General features: G+C 40.5%; 1 protein-coding gene across 3 annotated transcripts in view; it reads left to right on the top strand.

Moving 5' to 3' along the window:
* Positions 1 to 7,754: 7,754 nt before the first annotated feature.
* The window catches only part of AMOTL1 (angiomotin like 1), a 178,713-nt gene continuing 162,132 nt past the window's right edge, over positions 7,755 to 24,335 (top strand). For 2 of the 3 annotated variants that reach the window (XM_049889505.1, XM_049889503.1), the window contains exon 1: positions 7,755 to 7,838. The gene's annotated coding sequence lies outside the window, so the exon portion shown is untranslated. The remainder of the gene's footprint in view (positions 7,839 to 24,335) is intronic. The other variant, XM_049889504.1, reaches the window with a different exon arrangement.

The following is a 24,335-nucleotide window of genomic DNA, read 5'->3' as shown; positions in this document are numbered from 1 at the left end:
TATTCTTCACCAACTCCAGGTGAATCAATTCTTCTTTGGTCTTTCTTATTCATTGTCCAACTTTCACATGCATATGAGGCGATGGAAAACACCATGGCTTGGGTCAGGTGTACCTTAATCCTTACAAGTGACATGTTTGGTTTTCAATACTTTCAAGAGGTCTTTTGCACAGATTTGTCCAGTGCAACTCATTGTTTGATTTTATAATTACTGCTTCTATGGGTGTTGATTGTGGATCCAAGTAAAATGAAATCCTTTACAACATCAATCTTTTCTGCATTTATCATGATGTTGCTTATTGGTCCAGTTGCGAGGATTTTTGTTTTCTTTATGTGGAGGTGTAATCCATACTGAAGGCTATGGTCTTTGTAAGTAAGTGTTTCAAGTCCTCTTCACTTTCAGCAAGCAAGGTTGTATCATCTGCATACCACGTGAATGAGTCTTCCTCCAATCTTGATGCTGCATACTTCATCATATAGTTCAGCTTCTCAGATTATTTGCTCAGCATACAGATTGAATTAGTACGGTAAAAGGAAACAATCCTGACACACACCTTTCCCGACTTTAAACCACGCAGTATCCCCTTGTTCTGTTTGAACCACTGCCTTTTGGTCTAAGTACAGGTTCCTCATGAACACAATTAAGTGTTTTGGAATTCCCATTCTTCACAATGCTACCCATAATTTGTTATGATCCACACGTCAAATACCTTTGCATAGTCAAAAAAAAACACACAGGTAAACATCTTTCTGGTATTCTCTACTTTCAGCCAAGAGCCATCTGAAATCAGCAATGATATCCCTCATTCCACATGCTTTTCTGAATCCGGCTTGAATTCCTGGCAGTTCCCTGTTGGTGTACTGCTGCAGCCACTTTTGAATCACCTTCAGCAACACTTTATGTGTGTGTGTGATATTAATGATATTGTTTGATAATGTCCGATTTTGTTGAATCACCTTTCTTTGGAATGGGCACTAATATGGAACTCTTCCACTTGGTCTGTTCTAGGAGCTCTAAATCAGAGCTCCATTTTCTTTCCTCAGTTTCTCTAAAATGGAAATAAATAACCTCTTGTATCTTTTTTCTTCAAAGAAACCCTGGTGGTGCAGTGGTTAAATATGCTTAGCTGCTAACCAAAATGCTGATGATCTGAACACACCAGCTGCTCCACGAGAGAAAGATGTAGCAGTCTGCTTCCCTAAAGATTACAGCCTTGGAAACCCTACGGGGCACTTCTATTCTGTCCTTTAGGGTCACTATGAGTTGGAATCGACTCTACAGCAATGGGTTTGGTTTTTGGTTATCTCTTCTCTTCATCAGCCCCTTTTCTGCAAGGTCTTGAGCCCAGAGCTCTGCTCACACCTGTCGGGTCCTGTCCCCAGTGTAGGCAGAAAATAATCCCTACTAGCTCAGTATAACCATTATAGCATACCAAAAACTCCGGTTTACATTGGGGTTGCTTCCACTCAGCACAGCACCTGAGGCTGAAATCCAAATAGATTGTAAGGCATATGGTTTCCTATATTGTTTCTCCATATAAGGTGCAAGACATGCTACAGATACTCAAACCCTGTGACAAAATCTCCCCAATCTTTCTCTGTAAATCCCATCCTGGTGGTACTGAGGGGGCAGGTTGGACTTGCCAGCCCTTGCTTGTTCTCAGATGTTAGTCCAGGACAAGCCTAAAATTAGCCACCACCACCCCTTCCCCCAGTGCTAAGGCTCAGCTGGGAAGGCAGCAACATCAGGCCCAGTTACTTTTAGCAACCATGCTTTTGGGCCTACAGCTGAGCAAGAGAAACAGGTGATGGAAACTGGGCCCAGAACTTGTGAGGCAGGAAAGAAGAGCCAGATCAGGTTCAGAAGCTGAAATCAGAATGCTAGATCCTGGGACCAGGGCTGCAAATCCAGGCAGAGGCCATAGTCTTGGTCAGATCAAGGAGAAATAGCTCAGAACCCAGCCAGAGCTTCCTGTAGCTCTTGTCACAGTTCGAAGGCAGGGCAAGGGGTGGAGGGGCGTGGGGAGATGCGGAGGGAGTGGATGTTTATCAGGTACACACTATGTGTTATTTGTTATATATGGTGTCTCAGTGGGTCTGCAAAATAATCCTGTATGGTAGCTACTGTTATTTTGCCTCTTTTACAGTTAACTAAATGAAGCATCAGAGATGTTCAGTAACCTAGTCAATGTTACCCAGCTAGTAAATGGCAAAACAAGATTTCAGACCTTAGCTTGTTTAACATAAGCCTTGGGACTGTCCTCTGTGCTGCGTCCAGGAGTAGCAGGAAGGAAAATTTCAAACCCATCCACATCCTACGAGGATGGACCAACTCATCCTGGGTCATATAATGTGATACCTTTTGGTTAACAGCCACAGCAGCAGCTGAGCACTTTAACCACTGTACCACCAATGCTCCTCCCTCGAGTGTACCAAAACCAAACCAAGCTCGTTGCTGTTGAGTTGCTTCTAACTCATAGTGACCCTATAAGACAGAGTGGAACTGCCACATGGGGTTTCCAAGGAGCGCCTGGTAGATTTGAGCTGCCTACCTTTTGGTTAGCAGTTGTAGCTCTTAACCACTACACCACAGGGGTATCCCCCCCACAAGCGTAAAAAACCCACCCACTGCCGTCGAGTCGATTCCGACTCATAGCGACCCTATAGGGCAGAGTAGAACTGCCCCATAGAGTTTCCAAGGAGCGCCTGGCGGATTTGAACTGCCGACCTCTTGGTTAGCAGCGGTAGCACTTAACCACTATGCCACCAGGGTTTCCCCCACGAGCACAGAGGAAGGATATTCCCTCAGCATAGCTGGGAAGGATATTCCCTCAGCATAGCTGGTTGGGCTTCGCCAAGGATCAAGATCCACAGGTAAGTCCACTTCTAACTGTACTCAAGTGTGCCTACCCTGACACACTTTACTCCCAGCTTCTATGCAGTTTAGCACTTGATGATGTATGTTTGGTGTCCTTTTGATTTCTAATTGTTTTATATTTAATCACTTCAAGTCCTGCCTTCTCTGAATTGCCCTTGAGAGCAAGGACTATGTCATATAGAAAATAACATCTGAAAAGTCTCTGGTGGTCCTGACTGGTAATTCTTTAGGTCTTCTTTGCTGTATTGGCATCATCTTGAGAACTTAAAAAAATATGAATACCTGGGTCTCAACCCCTGAAGATGTGATTTAATTGGTCTGGGGTGTGGCCTGAGCATCAGGATTTTTCAAAGCTCCTCAGGTGATTCTAATGTTCACCCAAAGTTGAGAAACAAAATTTGAAGGATGACCAAAATCTATGTGAAAAAAATGGTAACGATGATTATGTCCAGGAGAGAACAAATGACATGATTTGATTTATTTTTGCTAATCTGTATTCTGCATTTGTTTCCGTATATTGGTTATATAATTCAAAAAGGGAAAACTAAAACAAAAGTTAAACTGGATGAGGTATTTCTAAGTGGTCTACTTTTTCTGGAATAGATCACTGATGATGTCATGATATCAAGAGATGGGTCCTGAACAGACACTACCTTAACACACTCGCCAAAGTTTACTGATACCTTACTGTGCTCCACAAGACAGACACTGGACATACAATCATAAGCTTCACAAGTACACTCCCTGCTTTCCTGAAAGTTGCACCTAATGGGGAAAATTAACTGTCAAACAAGCAAATATAGTACTTTGACTCCAAGAGATGTCCTAGTAGCTACAAATGTCTAAGTATTATGCATTGTTTTGTAAATAAATAGATGGAAAATATAAATATCTGACCTATACTTCTCCTACTGTATCCAAAGCAGACATTGCTTATTGATTATGTTGCCCTTTCTATTGAGCCCCAACATCCTTTTCAACATTACTAATCAATCTGAGGTCTTGCTTGAAATGAAACACTTAGTATTCCAGCTAAGAGCTATGAATTATCTTGCTGATTCAAAAGGTAGCTGAAGGCTTCTGGGATGGCCAAGTAGAAACTTTTAGATCAAACCTCTTGTAGATACCCAGCCAAAAACCCAGTGCCGTCTAGTTGATTCTGACTTATAGCGACCCTACAGGACAGAGTAGAACTGCCCCATAGAGTTTCCAAAGAGCACCTGGTAGATTCGAACTGCTGACCCTTTGGTTAGCAGCCATAGCACTTAACCACTATGTCACCAGGGTTTCCCCTTTTGTAGGTAACAACTATAAATTCTGGATAAGATACAAAAGCAACTAGCTGAAGGCACCGGAGAGAGAACAAAATCAGACAGAAACTAGGGGAGAGTCAACTCTGCCTAACCTCTGGGTGACTCCTGATCCACGTATGCATGAGGCAGACTCTAAGCAGCCCAGCCAGGGTTAAAAGAACTGACCTGAAGTTTCAGCTGTTGCCATCAAGATAGAATTTTGCAGTCCAGCCACCTTAAAAGCCTGAATAACAAAAATTCAATACTTACCAGAAGAACAAAATACAATCCAAACTTTCTATAACATATCATTGGTAATGACCAGGATATACTTCAAAATTATTTAAAATACAATAAAACAGGAAAGCATGATACATTTTAAAAAAGAAAAGATAATCAATAGAGACCAACTCCAGTGCAGACCTAGATATCAGAATTAAAAAAAAAAAAAAAAAAGATTAGCAGGCAATAATTTTAAAGAAGCTATTATAGCCATGGAGCCCTGGTGGCACAGTGGTTAAGAGCTTGGCTGCTAATGAAAAAGTCAGCAGTTTGAACCCACCGCTCTTTCTTGGAAACCCTATGGTTTCTACTCTGTCCTGTAGGGCCTCCATGAGTCAGAATCAACTTGACAGCAATGGGTTATTATAACTATGCTCAAGTATGTAAGGAATAGGCTCATAATGAATGAAAATATAGAAAACCTTAGCAGAGAAACAGAAACTATAAAAAAGCATCAAATGAAATTTAAGAACTGAAAAATATAGTATCTGAAATTAAAAATCACTAAATGTACTTAATAGCATAAAGGAGATGGAAGAGGAAAGACTCAATGAACCAGAAGTAGATCAACAGAAATGATCCAAACTGAAGAACAGATTTTTTAAAAATTCACAGACTCAGGATCTTTGGGCAATACAAAAAGGTCTAGCATACATGTAATTGGAGTCCCAGAAAGAGAGAGAACTAATGCTTCAGAAAAGTATTTGAATAAATAATGGCTGCTAAGTTCCCAATTGTGTAAGATAAATTTGCATATACCAAAACCTTGACAAACACTAAGGATTAATATAAAAAAACAAAATTAAATAAATAAATAAAAACACCTAGACATATCCTACATAGTCAAACTGCCAAAAATCAAAGACAAAGGCAAAGAAAAAATCTTGGAAGCAGGCAAAGAAAAAAGATACTTTGCAGAGTAGGAACAATGATTTTAAATGCCACTGAAACAATGGAGGCCAGAAACAATGAAGGCCAGAACACAGTGGGTCAACATCTTCAAATGCTTAAAGAAAAAAACCTACCAACCAGAATTTTATATCCAGCAATAACATCCTTGATGAATGAAGATGAAATGAGACACCTTCAGCAGAACTAATTTGTCACGAGTAGACCTGCACTACATGAAAGACTAAAGGACATTCTTCGAAACAAAGGGAAATAAAACTAGATGGCTACTCGGTTATTCAGGAAAGCATAAAACATCTCAGATGGTAAATGGTGTAAATATAAAATACCATTTTCTTCAGCTTAATTTATTTAAACTACGTGATTGTTTAAAGAAAAAACGTGGCATTGTATTGTGGAGTTCAGAGTGTATATAAAGGAAATACCTATTACAGCTACAACATAAAGGAGGAGGTAGAGAGGGTAAATACACCAAACCAGTAGCAAGACTCCTATGTTTTACATGAAGTGGTACAATATTAACTCCCAGGAGTCTGGGAAAAGTAAAGAATATATATTTTAATCCTTAAAGCAACCACTAAAAATATAATGCAAAGATGTGTTGCTAAAAAGCCAATAACCTGATTCCGACTCATAGTGACCCTATAGGGCAGGGTGGAACTGCCCCATAGTATTTCCAAGGAGCACCTGGTGGGTTCAAACTGCTGACCTTTTGGTTAGCAGGTGTAGCACTTAACCACGGCGCCACCAGGGCTCCAAAAAGCGAATAGATAGATTAAAATGGAATTTTAAAATATGAATGCAAAAGAAAGCAAAAGGAGGAGCAGAGGAATAAAAAAAAAAAGGGGGGGAACAAAAAGAAAACAAATAGTAAAATGGCATACCTGGAAGTGGAGTGGGCTGTCTGAGGTCATTCACCCCTTAACTATCTACTGAGTGCCTACTGAACGCCAGCCTCTGTGCTAGGCTTTGACAATACTATGGTGAATGAAACAAAAATGATTCCTGCCTTCATCAGTCCTACCAGTGTCCAAACTCTGTTCCTCTTCTCCTCTTCTACTTCTATCATTATTTACACCCTGGACAGAAGACTAGCAAATTCTTTTTATAAGCCAGTCTGAAATGTCTTAAATTTCCAAGTTCAAAAACCAAACCTTTTCTAATGTTGGGCCTGAATACCTCTATCTGAACAGAAAAGGGTTTCTTCTTCTTTTAGCCTCTCTGGAGTGAAATGTGACACAAGAAAATCTGTCAAACCTCAGAACAGCTCAGCAAGAACCTGGACACATGCCTAGTGACCCAGAGTTACCTTACCCTCTCCTGAAGTAGAGTTGAGGAAGAAAGGGCAGTCAGCTGCCAAGCTGTCCACCCCACTTCTAACAGAGCTCACATCCATTGCCATTCCTTGTCCTGGCATCCCAGCCAGAAGTCCTGCCTGAAGTTTTTGCCCAAGAACCTGGCACCAAATGGGAGGTGCCTAGCACTGAAGTAACCGAGAATCTCTTGTTACAAGTCCAATTGCTCCAGCCTGACCCTCAACATACAAAAAAGCAATCCAGGCTTGGTTGACTAGTACTACAAGCTCATTGGCATCGAGTTGATTGCAACTCATAGCGACCCTATAGGACAGGGCAGAACTGCCCTATAGGGTTTCCAAGGCTGTGATCTTTACAGAAGCAGACTGCCACAGTTTTCTCCCTCAGAGCCGCTGATGGGTTTGAACTGCTGACCTTTCAGTTAGCAGCCGAGTGCTTAACCACTATACGACCTGAGCACCTTAGTACTTCATCAACAAAATGAAAATAACAAAATTTGGTTAGAATGGCTGCCACACTTCTTTTTTTCCATACAGTCGCTTGCCCCTCTGCACTAGCTTTCGCTTCAGCTTTGTATATGTGTACTTACAAATCCACCAGCTCTGAAAACCTCTTAGCAAGGTGATAATTTCCAGCTCCCTTATTGCCCTATCTGGGTTATTGCCCTTCCTCCAGACTGAAATGTCTTTGTTTCTCTCTCCCACCCCCTGCCCTCTGAGAATTTCTACCTCTCAGAAGTTTAAACCTGTTTTCCTTCCCTAGAGTACCGTTTTTTTTCAGACAGCTGAATTCTTAGAGATAATGATAAGACTCAGGGAAATAAGTGCATGGTTTCCTCCTCCCTGGCGCCGGTTAAGGCGATTGGTGCTTCGGGACGTTCTGAAGCTCTTTGAAAACAACAGGCTAGTCAGATTCCAAAGATTTACCTTCTGAAGGCTCAGCATGTCTGGGCAATGGTTGCATAATTTGGATGGAGTCATCACTGGATGGAGCAGAGTTGGCTCAGGCGGGGAGTACTCGTTGCTCTTTTTAAACTCCATGGCACCAGGGATGAAGTCACCTTTCTTCTTTTAAAACCAACTGACTTGCCCCGTGAGTCCCTGTCAATTCTGTTAGAACTTGGTGCTTTCTCCACTGCTGCACACCTAGGACCTCCTCTCAGGTAAGAAAACTCTTCTTTAGTGGGTTTCTATTAAAAAAAAAAAAAAAAAAAAATCCAGGGAAGGGGGATTTGAGGGGAACTTTGGAGGGCATTTGTTTGTAGAGGTGGGGTTAAGGTTGAAGGACACTCGATGAAATGAAAAGAATGGCTGCTTTCCAGGCAGCTGGTCTCCACCTGGTGGGTGGGGCAGCCCTGGGCTGGGTAAGCAGAAACCCCACTCAGCCCTGAGCTGAGACGGTGGACTCTCAGAGTGGTCAAGGACATCTAATCCAGGTTTGGTTTCTCTTAGTTGTTTAATGAACTGAGCACGTTGGTGAAGCAGCTGCAAGTGGTCTTCTTTGGGCTGGGGCCATTTGTACCCTCTTTTGCTTTCCTAATGTTTGGCTTTGTGTTTTGGATAGAATAACCCTCAGAAGGTTCTGATAACAGTTGATGTGCAGAAAAGCAGCGGCTCTCTGAAGAGCCCTCATTTGCTCATTAGCTGGCTTGAATGCTTCCCTTCTTCCTCAAGAGGGTAGGGGAGACAAAGGAGCCCTGGCTTCCTGTCCTGACATGCAAGTACCTTGTGTAAACAATGGCTGTGTGGCTGCAGGTGAGGCAGAAATGTACAAAAACATCTTAGTGCCTGCCCATATGAGTTCTTCTAAGAAAACGGACGTGAAATCTTGTTTTATGTGTGCACAGTCCACTGAAATCTCCCTCTGCTTTCTCTGAGTTATACAAGTCACTGTCACTGACTGAATCGTAGAGTCTTACTTTAGCTTTCAAATGCTCAGTAGAGACATTTTGGTTATGACACAGGCGCCTGCAGGGTGATGAATGGCAATTGGAGAGAGCTGAGCCCCTACGAAGTAGAAACATTTGAGAGTTGCAGATCCCCTTCCTTGATTGACACAGAGCCCTGCCACAAATAGCATTGGCTGCAGTCATCTATAACCTATGAAGGGAGCAAAGGATCTCATTTAGATAAAAGATGCTTTGTTTTCAAAAGGAGGGTGAGAATGGTTATACAACTTGAAGAATGTAATTAATGTCTGAATTCTACATGAAGAAATTACTGAATTGGTATATGTTTAGCTGTACATATTTCCAATAACTATCAGAAATAAAAATTAAAAAAAAAAAAAGATGTTTGGTTTTAAATGCAGTTGCATACTGGCTACCAGTTCTTGGTTACTCATTGACCTCAAACTCAATCATGCTCAAAATCCATACTCACCTGAAATCAGCTCCCCTTCTATGCTCCTAGCTCAGTGAAAAGCACCTGGTTGTCTGTGACAGATTTCTGGACTTCTCCTTTGACCCTTCCCTCTTCCTCACATTCCACATCTGGTTTGGCAAGTATCCAGCAGGTTCCAACTTAATATCTCTCAACTGCACCCAGCTCTCTCCACCTCCTTGGCCATTATCCTTGTTTAAGACCTTATCATCTTCTACCAGGAACACTGAAAGCTTTCATCTAGGCTTCGTCTCTCCAGTCTTACCTTCCTGGCAGCAATCAGAGTGATGGTTCCAAGATGATTGGTCAGCACCTGCACAATCCAATCAATCACTAATCTGTCGATTCTGTCTTCTTACTATGCCTCAACATTTCTGACATCTCTCTGTTCTACCTCTATTACCTTGGCTCAGCCCACAAGCACCCTTTGCCTGAGTTATTGCAGTTGCCTCCTAGCTGGTCTTCCTGCCACCAGGATCGTGCTCATCCTAGTATAAGACATCTTAAGCTTCTTGTCTTCCCAGGCTTCTGAGGGCATTTTTACAAGAACTTGGAACATGGGTTTTTGGAAGCATTTTCATTTTTATGACTCTTGTGGATTCTTCAAGGAAGTGGGGAGAGAAAAGGGGAGGAGTTAGGGGATATGTATTGCAGTGGGAAGAAAGCACGGAGAATGCAAGAAGCTCCCTTGGAGCCACACACGTTTGCATTTGAATCATAGCTGCTCCACTTCCTACTGTGGCTTTGGCCAAGTTTGTGAACCTTCTTGAGACTCATTTCCTCAACTATGAAATGGAAATAATAATACCTACTTTTTTTTTTACTTCACTGAGTAAATATAAGGGTTAATTGAACAATTATGGAAGACTCTGAACCAAGCAATTAAGAAGTTTTGGTTTCTTTTTTTCTTTCTTTCCCTTTTAAAGCTTATAATTTCTAATCACAATGTCTTGAAAGTATTTTTACATATGTGTGTGTATAATGATCTGTATTTAACATGGTGGAAAGAAGGCATGGCAAAGAAATATACGAGAACTCGCTTAAGGAACTCACCATCTACTTAAAGAGATAAATCAAACCTAAACAGCCCAAAAGCATCAATAAAACAAGCAATCTGTGATTGCCATGTATACGTTCCCAACTGAGTACATAAGCAGGAAAGGCCTGAGTAAGCAGGCATGTGAATACCTGCAGAGTGTAAATAATGCTATATCAAGCAAATTTATATTTAGGCTTCTTGGGGATTTAAAAATCCTTGGTCTCTCTGATGTTCCCAGTTTAGAGTGATTCTAGAACGTATAGATGTATGTTTAAAAGTGACCTTATTCATTCAGCAAGCATTTGTTGAGTACCTGCTCTGTGCTGGGTCTTAAAATATACACTTCTTTGTTACTCCTCCCATGGAGAGGTGAACCTGAGCTAACTTTAGGGACTTGCATGCAATGGAATGAGAAGGAAGTGATGTTTTGGGACATCCAAAGCTGGGTTCTAAGAAGTTTTGCAGCTTCCTCGTCGATTTCTTGTTTCACTCACTCTGGGGAAAGTCAACCACCATGTAAACTGGCTCTCTGGGAATAAAAAAGAGAGAGAGTGCTGAAGTATAGTGTTTGCCAATTTCCATAGTGTAAATAATCCCATCTCGGCCAGTTGCAAGCTATACCGAATGCAGAGTTGAGAAGAGGTATGCAATCAGTTCTTAAAAGGGCCACAAGCTGGTCCCAGAGCACCACTGCCAATTTTTCTGAAACTACCATGTTGAGAGACAGCCCAAGCTAGCTATGTGAAGAAAGTCCGTGGAGAAAAACCCAAACAGCCTCCAGTTGTTCCAGCCATTCAAGCTCAATCTCCAAACATGTGAGGAAAGAAGTCTTTAAATGTCTCCAAACCCAGCTAGCCACTATCTGAGTGCAACTTCCTGAGAGACCCCACGTGAGAACTGTTCAGCTGAGCCCAGTAAACTCACAGAGCTTTCAGAGATAACAATAATTTATATTATCTAAGTTTGGGGGTTGTAAATTTTACAGAAGCCATCCTAGATCAAGCTCCTGAGGTGATGTGGAGGAATGGGGGAATCTATCCAGAGAGTTCTCTGTCCTTGTTTCTTCTCTGACCTCAGACCACTAAAGAAGCAAATGTTTTAGTTAAAAAAAAGCCAAAAAAAAAAAGAGACTCAATTTCTTTGCTAGCTAGTTTTTCCATTTTAATTACATCAGTGGGGGAAAAATCTATTTCGTAGTAGTGCAACTCTCTCTTAATTTCTTAATAGTACATTCAATAAGTTAAAATGGGCAAAGTGCATGAATAGGCAGTTTAGAGAAAATAGAGGTGGCCAAAAAACATATGAAAGGAGGATAAACTCACTACAAGTTTTAAAAATGCAAATTAAAACAGTGAGAAAACTTTCTTTTCTACTGTTTTAAAAATTAAAAAGTTAATAAATGCACTATAAAAGTTGCAAAATACATATGAAGTAAACCAAAAACCAAACCCACTGCCATCGAGTCAATTCCGACTCATAGTGACCCTACAGGACAGAGCAGAACTTCCTTATAGAGTTTCCAAGGAGTGCCTGGTGGATTTGAACTGCTGACCTCTTGGTTAGCAGCCATAGCACTTAGCCATTACGCCACCAGGGTTTCCACATATGAAGTATATGGTATTAAATGAAGGTTTCCTTCAAGTATGAAATCTCATTTCCTTCCGTAGTATTAAATATTTGCTATTCCTTCCAGCCCTTATTCTATGTGATTATAAGTGCATGCGTATGTTTCTTTCTTTCACACACATTAAATCCTGTTTATAAATTGTTTTGCACCTGAACCTGGCTTTTTACAATTCACATATTAGCACAATTTTCCATATCAGTTCTTATAGGGTCACATTTTTTTTTTTTTAATTTTTATTGTGCTTTAAGTGAAAGTTTACGAATCAAGTCAGTCTCTCACACAAAAACTTATATACACCTTGCTTCATACTCCCAGTTGCTCTGCCCCTAACGAGACAGCCCGCTCCCTCCCTCCACTCTCTCTTTTCGTGTCCATTTCACCAGCTTCTAACCCCCTCTGTCCTCTCATCTCCCCTCCAGGGAGGAGATGCCAACATAGTTTCAAGTGTCCACCTGATCGAAGAAGCTCACTCCTCACCAGCATCCCTCTCCAACCCATTGTCCAGTCCAATCCCTGTCAAGAGTTGGCTTTGGGAATGGTTCCTGTCCTGGGCCAAAAGAAGGTCTCTGAGAGCCTTGACCACCGGGGTCCTTCTAGCCTCAGTCAGACCATTAAGTCTGGTCTTTTTATGAGAATTTGGGGCCTGCATCCCACCACCCTCCTGCTCCCTCAGGGGTTCTCTGTTGTGTCACTGTCAGGGCAGTCATCGGTTGTAGCCACGTACCATCTAGCTCTTCTTGTCTCAGGCTGATGTGGTCTCTGGTTTATGTGGCCTTTTCTGTTTCTTAGGTCTGTAATCACCTTATGTCCTTGGTATTCTTCATTCTCCTTTGATCCAGGTGGGTTGAGACCAATTGATACATCTTAGATGGCCACTTGCTAGCCTTTAAGACCCCAGATGCCCCTCTCCAAGGTGGGATGCAGAATGTTTTCTTAATAGATTTTATTATGCCAATTGACTTAGATATCGCCTGAAACCATGGTCCCCAAACCCCCACCCCTGCTACTCTGGCCTTCGAAGCATTCAGTTTATTCTGGAAACTTCTTTGTGTTTGGTTTAGCCCAGTTGTGCTGACCTCGCCTGTATTGTAATTTTTTTTTTTTTTTAATAGCTGCACAGGACTTGCCATAAAAATATACTGTATTTTATTTAACCATTTATTTAGAGGCATTCAAGTGTTTCCTTTTTTTATTACAAAGAATGCTGCATTATATATATCTTTGTGCTCACTTGTTTCATAGTTTTATCCTGTAGAATAAGTACTTACAAGTGGAATTGCTGGATCAAAGTGTATATGAATTTTTGTTTTAGAGGATATACCAACTTGTCGTTTGTATACGTTTACTCATACCAAAAGTATGGGAATACCTGCTTCTTCAAATAGTCACCATCTCTTGATGTTACTCAATCGTTAAAAACATTTTGCTAATGTGATGAGTGAAAAATGGTGTGTGAACATTATTTTAATTTGTATTCTCTCACTATTGAGATTGAACATCTTTTCATACATTTATGGTTCATAATTGTTTATCTGTTAATCGCCAGCTCATAGCCTTGCTTATCTTTCTGTTGGACTGTCATTTTCTTATTGACATATCGAAATTTTTTTAGTATAATTTCTTGTTACGTATGTTGTAAATGTTACCTAAATTCTCTCGTTTTTATTTTATTTTTCTTTATTGTGTCTTTCATCTTAGAGAAGTTTAAATTTTTTTAAATTGTGCTTTAGGTGAAAGTTTACAGCTTAAGTTAATTTCTCATACAAAAATTCATACACATACTATTATGTGACCCTAGCTGCAATCCCTATAACATGACAGCACACTCCCCCTTTCCACCCCAAGTTTCCCATGTCCATTCACCCAGCTCCTACCCCTTTCTGCCTTCTCATCCCACCTCTGGACAGGAGCTGCCCATTTAGTCTCATGTATCTACTTGAACTAAGAAGCATACTCTTCATGAGTAAAAAGTATTAGTTTTAAATTTTTTATTTAATCAAATCTATCTAAAAAAATAAAATAAATTTTTATCATTTATTTATTTTTTATCATTTATTTTATTGCTCCTAGATTTCAAGTCTTATTTAATAAAAATGTTCCCACTTCAAAATTATAAAATTATTTCTTCTAACATTCTTAGAGATTTGTTTTCATTGTTTAGATCTTTTCATTCATCTTGGATTTATTTTATATGCATTGCGAAATAAGAATTTATTTTTTAAAAAATGAGTAGCCAGTTATCCTGATACCACTTATTGAGTAGTCTATCCTTTCACCACTGATTTGAAATGCAAACCTTTTCATTATACCAAATCAATTTCATTGATTATCTTTTGACTTTTTATTCTATTTTAGAAAATAATTTGTCTATTCCAGTAACACTATCATACTGTTTTAATTACTTTAGTTTTATAACTTGTTTTATTACTTGGGAAAGTATGTAACCCCCAAACCTTGCCAAAATTTCTTGGCTAATGAACCAAGATATATTTGTAATAGAAAAGTCAGTCTTAGAAAAAAACATGCATGTGTGTGTAGTATAAGCTCATTTGTGTAAATAAAAATATAAACAAACATACCTATATGTTTGTATTGTTGTTATTAGTTACTATCAAGTGGATTCCAACTCATGGCAACCCTCTGTATGCAAAGTAAAAGTGTCCCATGAGGTTTTCAAGGCTGTGAACTTTCGGAAGCAAGTCACCAGGCCTGTCATCCAAAATGCCTTTGAAGGGATTTGAACAGTCAACCTTTCAGTTAGTAGTTCAGCACTTAATAGATTGCACCACCAGAAATTAAAAGTTACTTCCAGGGAGTGGGACTGTTGGGAGTACAATTGATGAGTGAGGCTTTTCACTTTGAATCATTCCTCACTATTGACCTTATTTTTATGCAAATAATACACACCTTCAGCATTTGCCAACTGTTCCCTCCCCCGTGAGGTATTTTTGTAAGTATACTATGCTAATTTTTTTTTTACAGCAACATGTAAAAAAATGGTATTTATTTTCCAAAAAAAATGATTATGTGTTTCTTTTATAGTTAAAGCCAGTACGATTTCCTCTGCCAGAGTCCCCAAGCCTGTATGAGGGACTTGCATATCAGTGGTTCTCAACTACTGCTGCACATTAGAATTACTTGGGGAGCTTTCAAAAATTACTGATTAACAGGGACCTGCACCCAGAGATTCTGATGTAACAGGTTTGGAGAAGGGCCTGGGCATCTGCAAATTTTAAAAGCTCCCCAGGTGGTTCTAATGTGCTGGCATGGTTGTAGATAATATGAGGCTTAAAAGAGTCCGCAGAAGGCCACAGCCATGAAGTCTTTTCAGACTCTGATTACTTGGGGATGCAGCCCAAAGTCATTTCTCTGTCAGGCTAAGTGTTGACATGAGAATAAGTGCAAATGAGTCCATAGGGGAGAAGTGGGAAAGAACTTTGGTCAAATGTGTGTAAAAGTATTTAGATCTGTGGTAGACATTATTGTTGAAAGGTATAGAAACTCAATCCGGCTCCCTCATGTCATAAAGGATTCTAGTAAACTAGTCATAAGCATAAGAAAGACGAGAATCTCATGGAAAACTAGGAACCAAACAGGTGGGCCTCAGGAGCCCAGAATGTGTGTGGTGCTGGAAGATGCCAACTGAGTCCCGGGTACCAGAGTTATTTTGAGACTGTGCAGTGGGAAGCTTTCAAACTTCTTTCACCTAGAGAGCTGCTTTGCTAGAATGAAATGGCTTTTGGAAGACTGATCGGGAGTAGGTAGAAGAGGAGCTATTCTGACCTGCTTACCAACCTCACCCAAAACCCTGCTTGAAGAAGCCTAAGGAATGACTGGAAACTCAGAGTTATTGTAGTTCCATCTGCTCTTGGAGACCCTGAGTGGTGCAAATCATTAAAGTGCCCATCTGCTAACCAAAAAGTTAGAGATTCAAGTCTGCCCAGAGGAACCTTGGAAGAAAGTCTTGGTGACCTACTTCTGAAAAGCCAGTTATTGAAAACCCTGTGGAACACAGTTCTACAGTAACACACATGGGTCACCATGAGTTGAAATCAACTCGATGGTAACTTGTTTTTATCTGCCCTTAATATGACTCAACTACTCTCCCTTTCTGCTTCTTTTGGGAGTATTTTCTCCCAACGGCTGTCCCCATCAGCTGACCGATTCTGTGACTATATTCCTGACTGAGAATCTAACTGGCCCACGGTGGTCTGACCCATGGATGAGTTTCTCTACATGCATAGATGGATTGAATGCTTCATGGAGTTGTGCCTCCCTAGTCTAATTGCTGGCCCAGCATGGGGTGGGGAAGAGAAGAAGAAGTGGGGAGCCTAAAACTGCCTTGGGATTGAAGGGGAGGGTGGGGTTGAGGTGGTTTCCCTTAGAATGGGAGAATGGATAGAACATGTACCAAAACATGACCTCTCCAGGTCAAGACTAAATCAGCCCAATAAAATTTGAATTGGAGAATGGATTTCCAAGGGGTGTGAAACTGATAAAATTCAAGCAAAGGTGCTAAGAGAGAACCTACCAGGAATGTGTAGATGATCCCTGCACTCTGAACATCTCCAAAGATCCTTTCTGGCTCTAAGAATCTAGACTTTAGAAAGGTCTTAACTACCTAGACTGTCAGAAGAATGAAATCTCCTCTGCTTCCACTTTGGGATTAGATCCACATGGCTATCGAACACTTTAAATATGGCTAGTCAAAACTGAGATATTGTTGTTGAAAATATACACTGAATTTTGAAGACTCGAGGTAAAAACTCACATTATCATTTATCATTTTTTATATTAATTACATTATAAAAAACTATTTTGAATATAGTAGATTAAATTAGGAAACCCTGGTGGTATAGTGGTGAAGTGCTATGGCTGCTAACCAAAAGGTCTGCAGTTCAAATCCACCAGGTGCTCCTTGGAAACTCTATGGGGCAGTTCTACTCTGTCCTGTAGGGTCGCTATGAGTCGGAATCGACTCGACGGCACTGCGTTTGGTTTTTTTTTCTGGGTTTAGATTAAATTAAAATATTAAAAACAATTTCACCTGTTTTATTTTTTTAACATGACTATTAAAAAATTTAAAAGTATATCTGTGGCTCACATTCTATTTCTGTGGGACAGCACTGGATTAAATGGCTGTTGTTGTTGTTAGGTGCCATTGAGTTGATTCCAACTCATAGTGACTCTCTGTACAAAGAAACGAAACACTGCCCAGTCTTGCACCACCCTAACAATCATTGCTATGTTCCAACCCATTGTTGCAGTCACTGTGTCAGTCCATGGTATTGAGGGCCCGCCTCTTTTTTGTTCACCCTCTAATTAACCAAGCGTAATGCCCTTCTCCAGGGACTGGTCTGTCCTGATACTATATCTAAAGTATGTGAGACGAAGTCTCCCCATCCTTGCTTCTAAGCAGCATTCTGGCTGTGCTTATTCCAAGATAGATTTGCTCAGTCCACAGTATATTCAATATTCTTTGTTAACACCGTATTTCGAAGTCATCAATTCTTCTTAGGTCTTCCTTGTTTATTGTCTAGCTTTCGAATCCATACGAGACTTGGGTGACATCTTTGCTTTTTAACACTTAAAAGAGATCTTTCGCATCAGATTTGCCAAATAAAATACATCATTTGATTTCCTGATTGCTGCTTCCATGGACATTGATTGTGGATCCAAGTAAAATGAAATCCTTGACAACTTCACTCTCTTCTCTGTTTATCATGATGTTGCTTACTGGTCCAATTGTGAGGATTTTTGTTTTCTTTACGCTGCAGTGTAATCCATACAGAAAGCTGTGGCTTTTGATCTTCATCAGTAAGTGCTTCACGTCCTCTTCACTTTCAGCAAGCAAGGATGTGTCACCTGCATATCACAAGTTGTTAATCAGTCTTCCTCTAACCCTGATGGCACATTCTTCTTCATATAGTCTAGCTTCTTGGATTATTTACTCATCGTACGGATTGAATAAGCACATGAAAGGATACAGCCCTGATGCACAGCTTTCCTGCTTTTAAACCATACAGTATCCCCTTGTTCTGTTCAAATGACTGCCTTGGTCAATGTGCAGTTTCCCACATGAGCACAATTAAGTGTCCTTGAATTCCCATTCCTTGTAATGTTATCCATAATTTGTTATGATCCACACAGTCAAATGCCTTTGCATAGTCAATAAAACACAGGTAAACATCTTTCTGGTATTCTCTGCTTTTGGCCAAGATCCACTGGACATCAGCAACGACATCCCTTGTTCCATGTCCTCTTCTGAATCCGACTTGAATCTCTGGCAGTTCCCTGTAGATGTAGTGCAACAATCGTTTTTAAATGCTCTTCAGCAAAATTTTCTTGTGTGTGATATTAACGATATTGTTCAATAATTTCCTATTGTGTTGGATCACCTTTCTTTGGAATGAGCACGAATATAGATCTCTTCCAGTCAATTGGCCAGGTAGCTGTCTTCCAAATTTCTTGGCAAGTGCTTCCAGTGCTGCGTCTGTTTGCTGACCACATCTTAATTGATATTCCATCCATTCCTGGAGCTTTGTTTTTTTGCCAACGATTTTAGTGCAGCTTTGACTTCTTCCTTCAGTACAACATGCTTTTGATCATGTGCTACCTCCTGAGACGGTTGAATGTCGAATTCTTTTTGCTACAGTGACTGTGTATTCCTTCCGTCTTTTTTTGTTACTTCCTGTGTCATTCAATTTTTTTGCCCGTAGAATCCTTCAATATTGCAACTGGAGGCTTGGATTTTTTTCTTCAGTTCTTTCAGCTTGAGAAATGCTGAGCACGTTCTTCCATTTTGGTTTTCTATCTCCACGTCTTTGCACATTTCATTATAATATTTTGTCTTCTGGAACTGTCCTTTGAAATTTTCTGTTCAGCTCTTTTACTTCATTTTTCTTCCATTCACTTTAACTACTCTATGCTCAAGAACAAGTTTCAGAGCCTGTTCTGACATCCATTTTGGTCTTTTCTTTCTGATGACCTTTTGATTTCTTCACGTATGATGTCCTTGATGTCTTCCCACAACTCGTCTGGTCTTTGGTTATTAGCATTCAATGCATCAAATGTATTTTTGAGACGGTCTTTAATTCAGGTGGGATATACTCAAGGTTGTACTTTGACTCTCACGGGCTTGTTTTAATTTTCTTTAGCTTCAACTTGAGCTTGCACATGAGCAATTGATATGTTCCACAGTCAGACCCTGGCCTTGTTCTGATTGATGATACTGAGTTTCTCCATTTTCTTTTCCACAGATGTAGTATATTTGATTTCTGTGCATTCCATCTGATGAGGTCCACTTGTATAGTCACCGTTTATGTTGTTGAAAAAGGTATTTCCAATGAATAGGTTGTTAGTCTTGCAAAATTCTGTCACGTAATCTTGGGCTTAGTTTCTATCACGAAGGCCAAATTTTTCAGCTGCTGATCCTTCTTGGTTTCCAACTTTCGCATTCCAATCCCAGTAATTATCAATGCATCTCCATTGCATGTTTGATCAATTTCAGACTGCAGAAGTTGGTAAAAATCTTCAGCTTCTGCATCTTTGGCATTAGTGATTAGTGCATAAAAGAGTCCTGGATTAGATGGTACCTCATGTTTTCCCCTGCACAATATGGGTAAAGATCTTTGTATGAGCAACAGCACTTTGCTGTAGAGCCCATGTCAATATCCTATTCTTGGTTCATAATCAGAGCTAGGGCAATTTATCTCATTCTGGCTCTTTGTCTCTGCCTGGTAGACTGCTGCTCAATTCCTTTTCTCAAATAGAAACAGTTAATCCTCTCCTATGGTTTCCCAACATTCCACACCCAGGTGGTATTTTTTGTAGCTCTGCCTCAGCAAGTCCTTACAGAACTTTTCTCCACCTCTTCCCTTCTGTTGCTCTTTTCTGCCTAATTTCCCTTCCCCCCATCTCCTCCCTTTCTAGAACAGGCACACAGCAGCTGACTCGCATTTGTGCTCTTATCCACTTTTCACATGTATTCCTCTCTAGGGAAATGTGTTCTAGCTGGCAGCCCTTCCTTTAGGGGCAAATGGCTGCTTCCTAGTGTCTCCTCACAGTTTATTCTGTTTCCACGTAGAATGAGGTTTGTGGAGGGGGCTAAATCATTTCCAAAGTGTATGTATTTCAAGAGTTAATAATGATGAGATTTTATTATTGACCAGGAAGTGTACTAGGTACATTTCAAACATTTCTTAATCTTACAACAATCCCACAAAGTGACAAAGTGTGTGCAATGATCCTATATTATAGATGTGAAAAAATTTGGCTCAATGGGGTTATATATCTTGCTCACGTATCACTGCTGGTATATGGTGAGCCAGGGATTTAAATTTAGATGGGTTGCCAAATCTTTGCTTTTACCCACTACATTTATGTTGCCTCCCACTTGCTGTGTCACCTCCCAAGTTGGGCAACTCCAAATTGGAATTCAGTCCTGCATGGCCAAGTGAGGTCTGTAAGCAAATTTGCTAAAGTAACAGTGCTATGCATTTGTGTACTGTTTTGGTGATTTTCTAGTTGACACTTGACTTTCACAAAACCTTGTCAAAGATAGAATAGTGGGCTTTATGAGATTTATTTCATACACTAGGTAACTGAGCTCCAGGGAGATAAAGTAATTTGTCCAGGGTCAATTTAAAAGATTCCAAACCATATGAAAACCCAGTTCTCTTCCTTTTTCTTTTCTCATCAGTGTGTCCTTGGGCACTGTGCTGTCTGGGAGGCAATATTTGGGGACGAATGTTTTATTATAATTGTTGATTTAGCTCTTTCATTATGTGAAGGGTTTGCGATTACAGACTCACTTGAGTTTCTCAGATGTAAGTAGGGTGGTCCTCATTCATCCATCAAGCATTGTCTGAGCCCTAGTCTGGTCAGATGTTATGCTAACAGTGGGAACGGATAGGTGGATAAGACATGATTTCGTTCTAAGGACCTTCTAATGGAGAAGACAATCAGCTTGTAAACAGAGTATTATCCAGTGGAAAACCACTGTCCTAACAGAATACAAAAAATTCCGAGAAGCACAAAGGTAGAGGGAAATAACTTGCCTGGGAATATTTCATGGTAGGGGGAAATTTTGAACTTGATCTCAATGAACTGACTTTAAAGATGAAAAGCCTGAGTCACTGAAAGTTCTACCAAAAAAAAAAAAAAACCTCATAATTTGGTTTCCTAAAAATACGCTTGTTGCCACAGCTCCTTAGAGAGTAGTACCATAAATTATTTATAGGAATACTTAAAATATTAATATCAATAAATTTCACAGTAGCTTCACAAGCACTCTGCCCAGTTGGATAAGCCAGTTTGAAATAATGGTTTTCAAGTTACTTAAAGTTTCCGGCTCTACAAAGCTGGTAAGTAGTCTTAGAAACAAATAAGAAGCCCAGAACAATCATCTCAGCTCTCTAAACTTTAGCCATTTAGGCTAAAGAGGATTCTATCCATCTAGCATTTCACATCCTTTTATTCAACGTGGAAAGAGCTATTTTCTTTCACAGTGGATACTTAGAGTATCTCTCTCTTTTTTTTTTTACTTAGAGTATCCCTCTCTTCCAACCAGGCTTAACAGTTTTGTATTATAAATGTCACTGAATTTTATCACTTGAATATTAAGAGCTCAGGTGTATACTTTGATATGTTTATCAAGTTTCAGTGAGACTATCTGGAACTAGAAAGAGAGCAACCTTCCAAGTTTAGGAATTGAATCTCATCAGAGCCAAGCCCTTTGGACAGCCTAAGAGGAAGTTGTCCTCCATTCCATTGTGGTCCATGAGGTCACCTGTGATTTGGATTTTCCTGTGTTGGTAACACTAGACCAAACCTAGATGATGGCGATCTTGGCTAGGTATTCCTGGTGAGGAAGAAAGATCCCATTGTGTGACTTCTTCCCTCTCTTGCTTCAATTAGTGGTCAGGTTTATCTTCTGGGTGTGCCCAGATAATTTACACCCCCCTTTTTTTTTTTACTTGTGGCCAAGATGAAACATTCCTTCTGATTACTGACTCACTGAAGACTAAGGTCCAGATTTGTAAGGCTAGGAGGCCCTCAGAGCTGGGGTGAAATCTTGATGTCTCTGGAAGAATATCTCACCTTCAAGCAGCTTTTGAAGGGCAAAACAAGGGGCAAGAGGTCCTGGAGCAACTCAGCAGCACTGAAGATTACTGGCGAATATCAATATTGTGTTGAGAATTTAAAATGAGTTTTTCACAGAGGTGTTCACAAATGTAATGGGATGCCTAGGGAGGAAGTAAGCTCCTTACTAGCAGTATTAAAGTATAGGCTGATTGGACATATACTGGGGACTCATTCATAAAACTAGGGTTGGACCAAAGGCCTTAAGGTCCCTTCCAACTTTCAGGTTCTATTATTATTTGCAGATCCTTGGTCTACCCCGTGCATACCTCTATGCCTGCACTTAGCCCATTGTTCTGTAATGACCTGTCCAGTTATTCGTCTCCCCAACAAGTTCGAAACCTCCTTGAAGGATGAGACAATATTCATCCTCAGTGTTTAGCACAATGACTAGTACATAGGAGACACCAAGTAAATGTTTATCAAATGAATTAATGAATTTGTTTTGTAAATCAATATGTATACATTTATGTGTAGCTTGATTTATAATATTAGCTATCAGCAAGTAGACTGTGAGGGTGTTTATATTTTTTAGAACCAGTGGTTGTTTGTGTGTCTGGTTGATGGAACATGCCATCAATTCCCCAAATATGGTGCTTCTAGTTAATTAATTCCTTCAGATAGAGCCATATCATGGCAATAGCTTAAAACCAAAGTCAGAGCATGGCCCTGGTTCTTTTTAACTTGTATTTCTAGACTAAGCCTCCCTGCCAGAAGTGGCCCTGGAAGTGTTGGTTAGAACCTAAGGTGTGGTTTGGCTGTATCAGGAGGGCAGGTGCCTCCTGTGGGTAATCAGAAGTGTAGTTTCATCTCAGGCTTGGTGAGGGAGGCAGGTATATGCGTAACAGGGACTCTAGTGGCGTGCTACGAGGAGGGGCAAGTATGCAGTTTGAAGTGGGAGCATACCTGGGGAATCTCAGTGAATTAGACTGGATGAAGTGGTGAGAATGGGGCCAGAAAGCAGAGGCAGATGGGGTGTGGTTATTGGGTAGAGGAATTGCCAAAGAAACAGAGGAGGTGGGTGAGATTGCAAACTTGGTAAGCTGAGACCTGCGTATGCCAAACATTACCATTCATGCATATATGGATTCGTTCTTTCAACAAGCATACATTTTCTGTCTATCTTGTGATAGACACCACTCATTCCTGTCAAGTCGATTCCGACTCATAGCAACCCCATAAGGTTTCCAAGGCTGTCACATCTTTCTCTCTTGGAGCCACTGGTGGTTTTGAACCGCCAACCTTTTGGTTAGCAGTTGGTTGCTTTAAGTGTAAACACCAGGGGTACATACATACTAAGGGAGAAGCTCTGCTCTCAAGAAGTTTGTATATTATGAACTATATAGACATATTAACAGACAATTACAATACCATGTGGTAAACGCTGTAACAGGGGACTACAGGAGCCTCTGAGGAACACATAACGAAATCTAAGATGGGTGTGAAGAATGAGTTGTAGTTATCAAGGTGAAGAGGGTGGGGAAAGAACAATCTAGCTAGAGCTCTAAGAATGGCTGAATGTGCAAAGGACTAAAAGAGGGGAGCTTATTGAGGGATTGCACATACTTTGCTATAATTGGGACTTATATGCCAAGTTAAGTGATCCAGGCTTTCTCCTGGGAATAATGAGTCACTGGACTACTTTAACAGGTAGTGACATAATCAGATTCATGCTTTAGAAATACTATTACAACTAACTTATAAAGAATGGGTTGGAGAAGAGGAAGACCTAAAATCCCCTGAAGTCATTGTAGTGTCTGGGTGAAAGATGATGGAGGCTGAACTAAGCCTGAGACAATGGGAACAGAGAGGTTCAGGTGGATTCTTGGGACTTTTGAAAAGTTAGAACGGGCAAAGCTTGGTGATTGAGTGGATGTGTGACATGGCCAATTAATCAAGGATAACCAGGTTTCTGGCTCAGGCAGCTAGCTGGTTGGATGGCTTGCTCTAGAGGCAGTTACATAAGATAGGAGAATATGTCAGTCTCAGGAGAGCCCTGGTCTTAAGGAAACCAGAGGACCAAGCCTCCTTCAGCCCAAAGGTATGTTGGGCTTGCTTAGGGGTGCACCACCCTATCAGGATAGACAGGTCTTCCTTAGTTACTTAGTGGGATCTCATTCCTCAAGTACCTGGCTGGATTTCACACCCACACCCATCATTCCAAATCTTAAATCATTCATTCATCCAACCAACCAATATTTATTAAATATCTATTGTGTGTTCATGTTGTTTGCTGTCGAGTTGATTCTGACTCAGCAACCCTATGGGACAGAGTAGAACTTCCCCATAGGGTTTCCTGGTCTGTAGTCTTTACAGCAGTAGATTGCCAGGTCTTCTCTCCTTCGGAGTGGGTGGTGGGTTTGAATGGCCAACTTTTCAGTTAGCAGCCCAGCTCTTGACTTTGCCCTACCGGTGTTCCTACTATGTGCTCTTAAGGTACCAGTATTCCACAAACTGTGGTATTCATCT

Source organism: Elephas maximus, chromosome 7, assembly GCF_024166365.1.
Source record: "Elephas maximus indicus isolate mEleMax1 chromosome 7, mEleMax1 primary haplotype, whole genome shotgun sequence".
Taxonomy (NCBI): domain Eukaryota; kingdom Metazoa; phylum Chordata; class Mammalia; order Proboscidea; family Elephantidae; genus Elephas; species Elephas maximus.
Note: the sequence above shows the minus strand (reverse complement) of the source record. Positions and strands in the feature narration are given on the sequence as shown.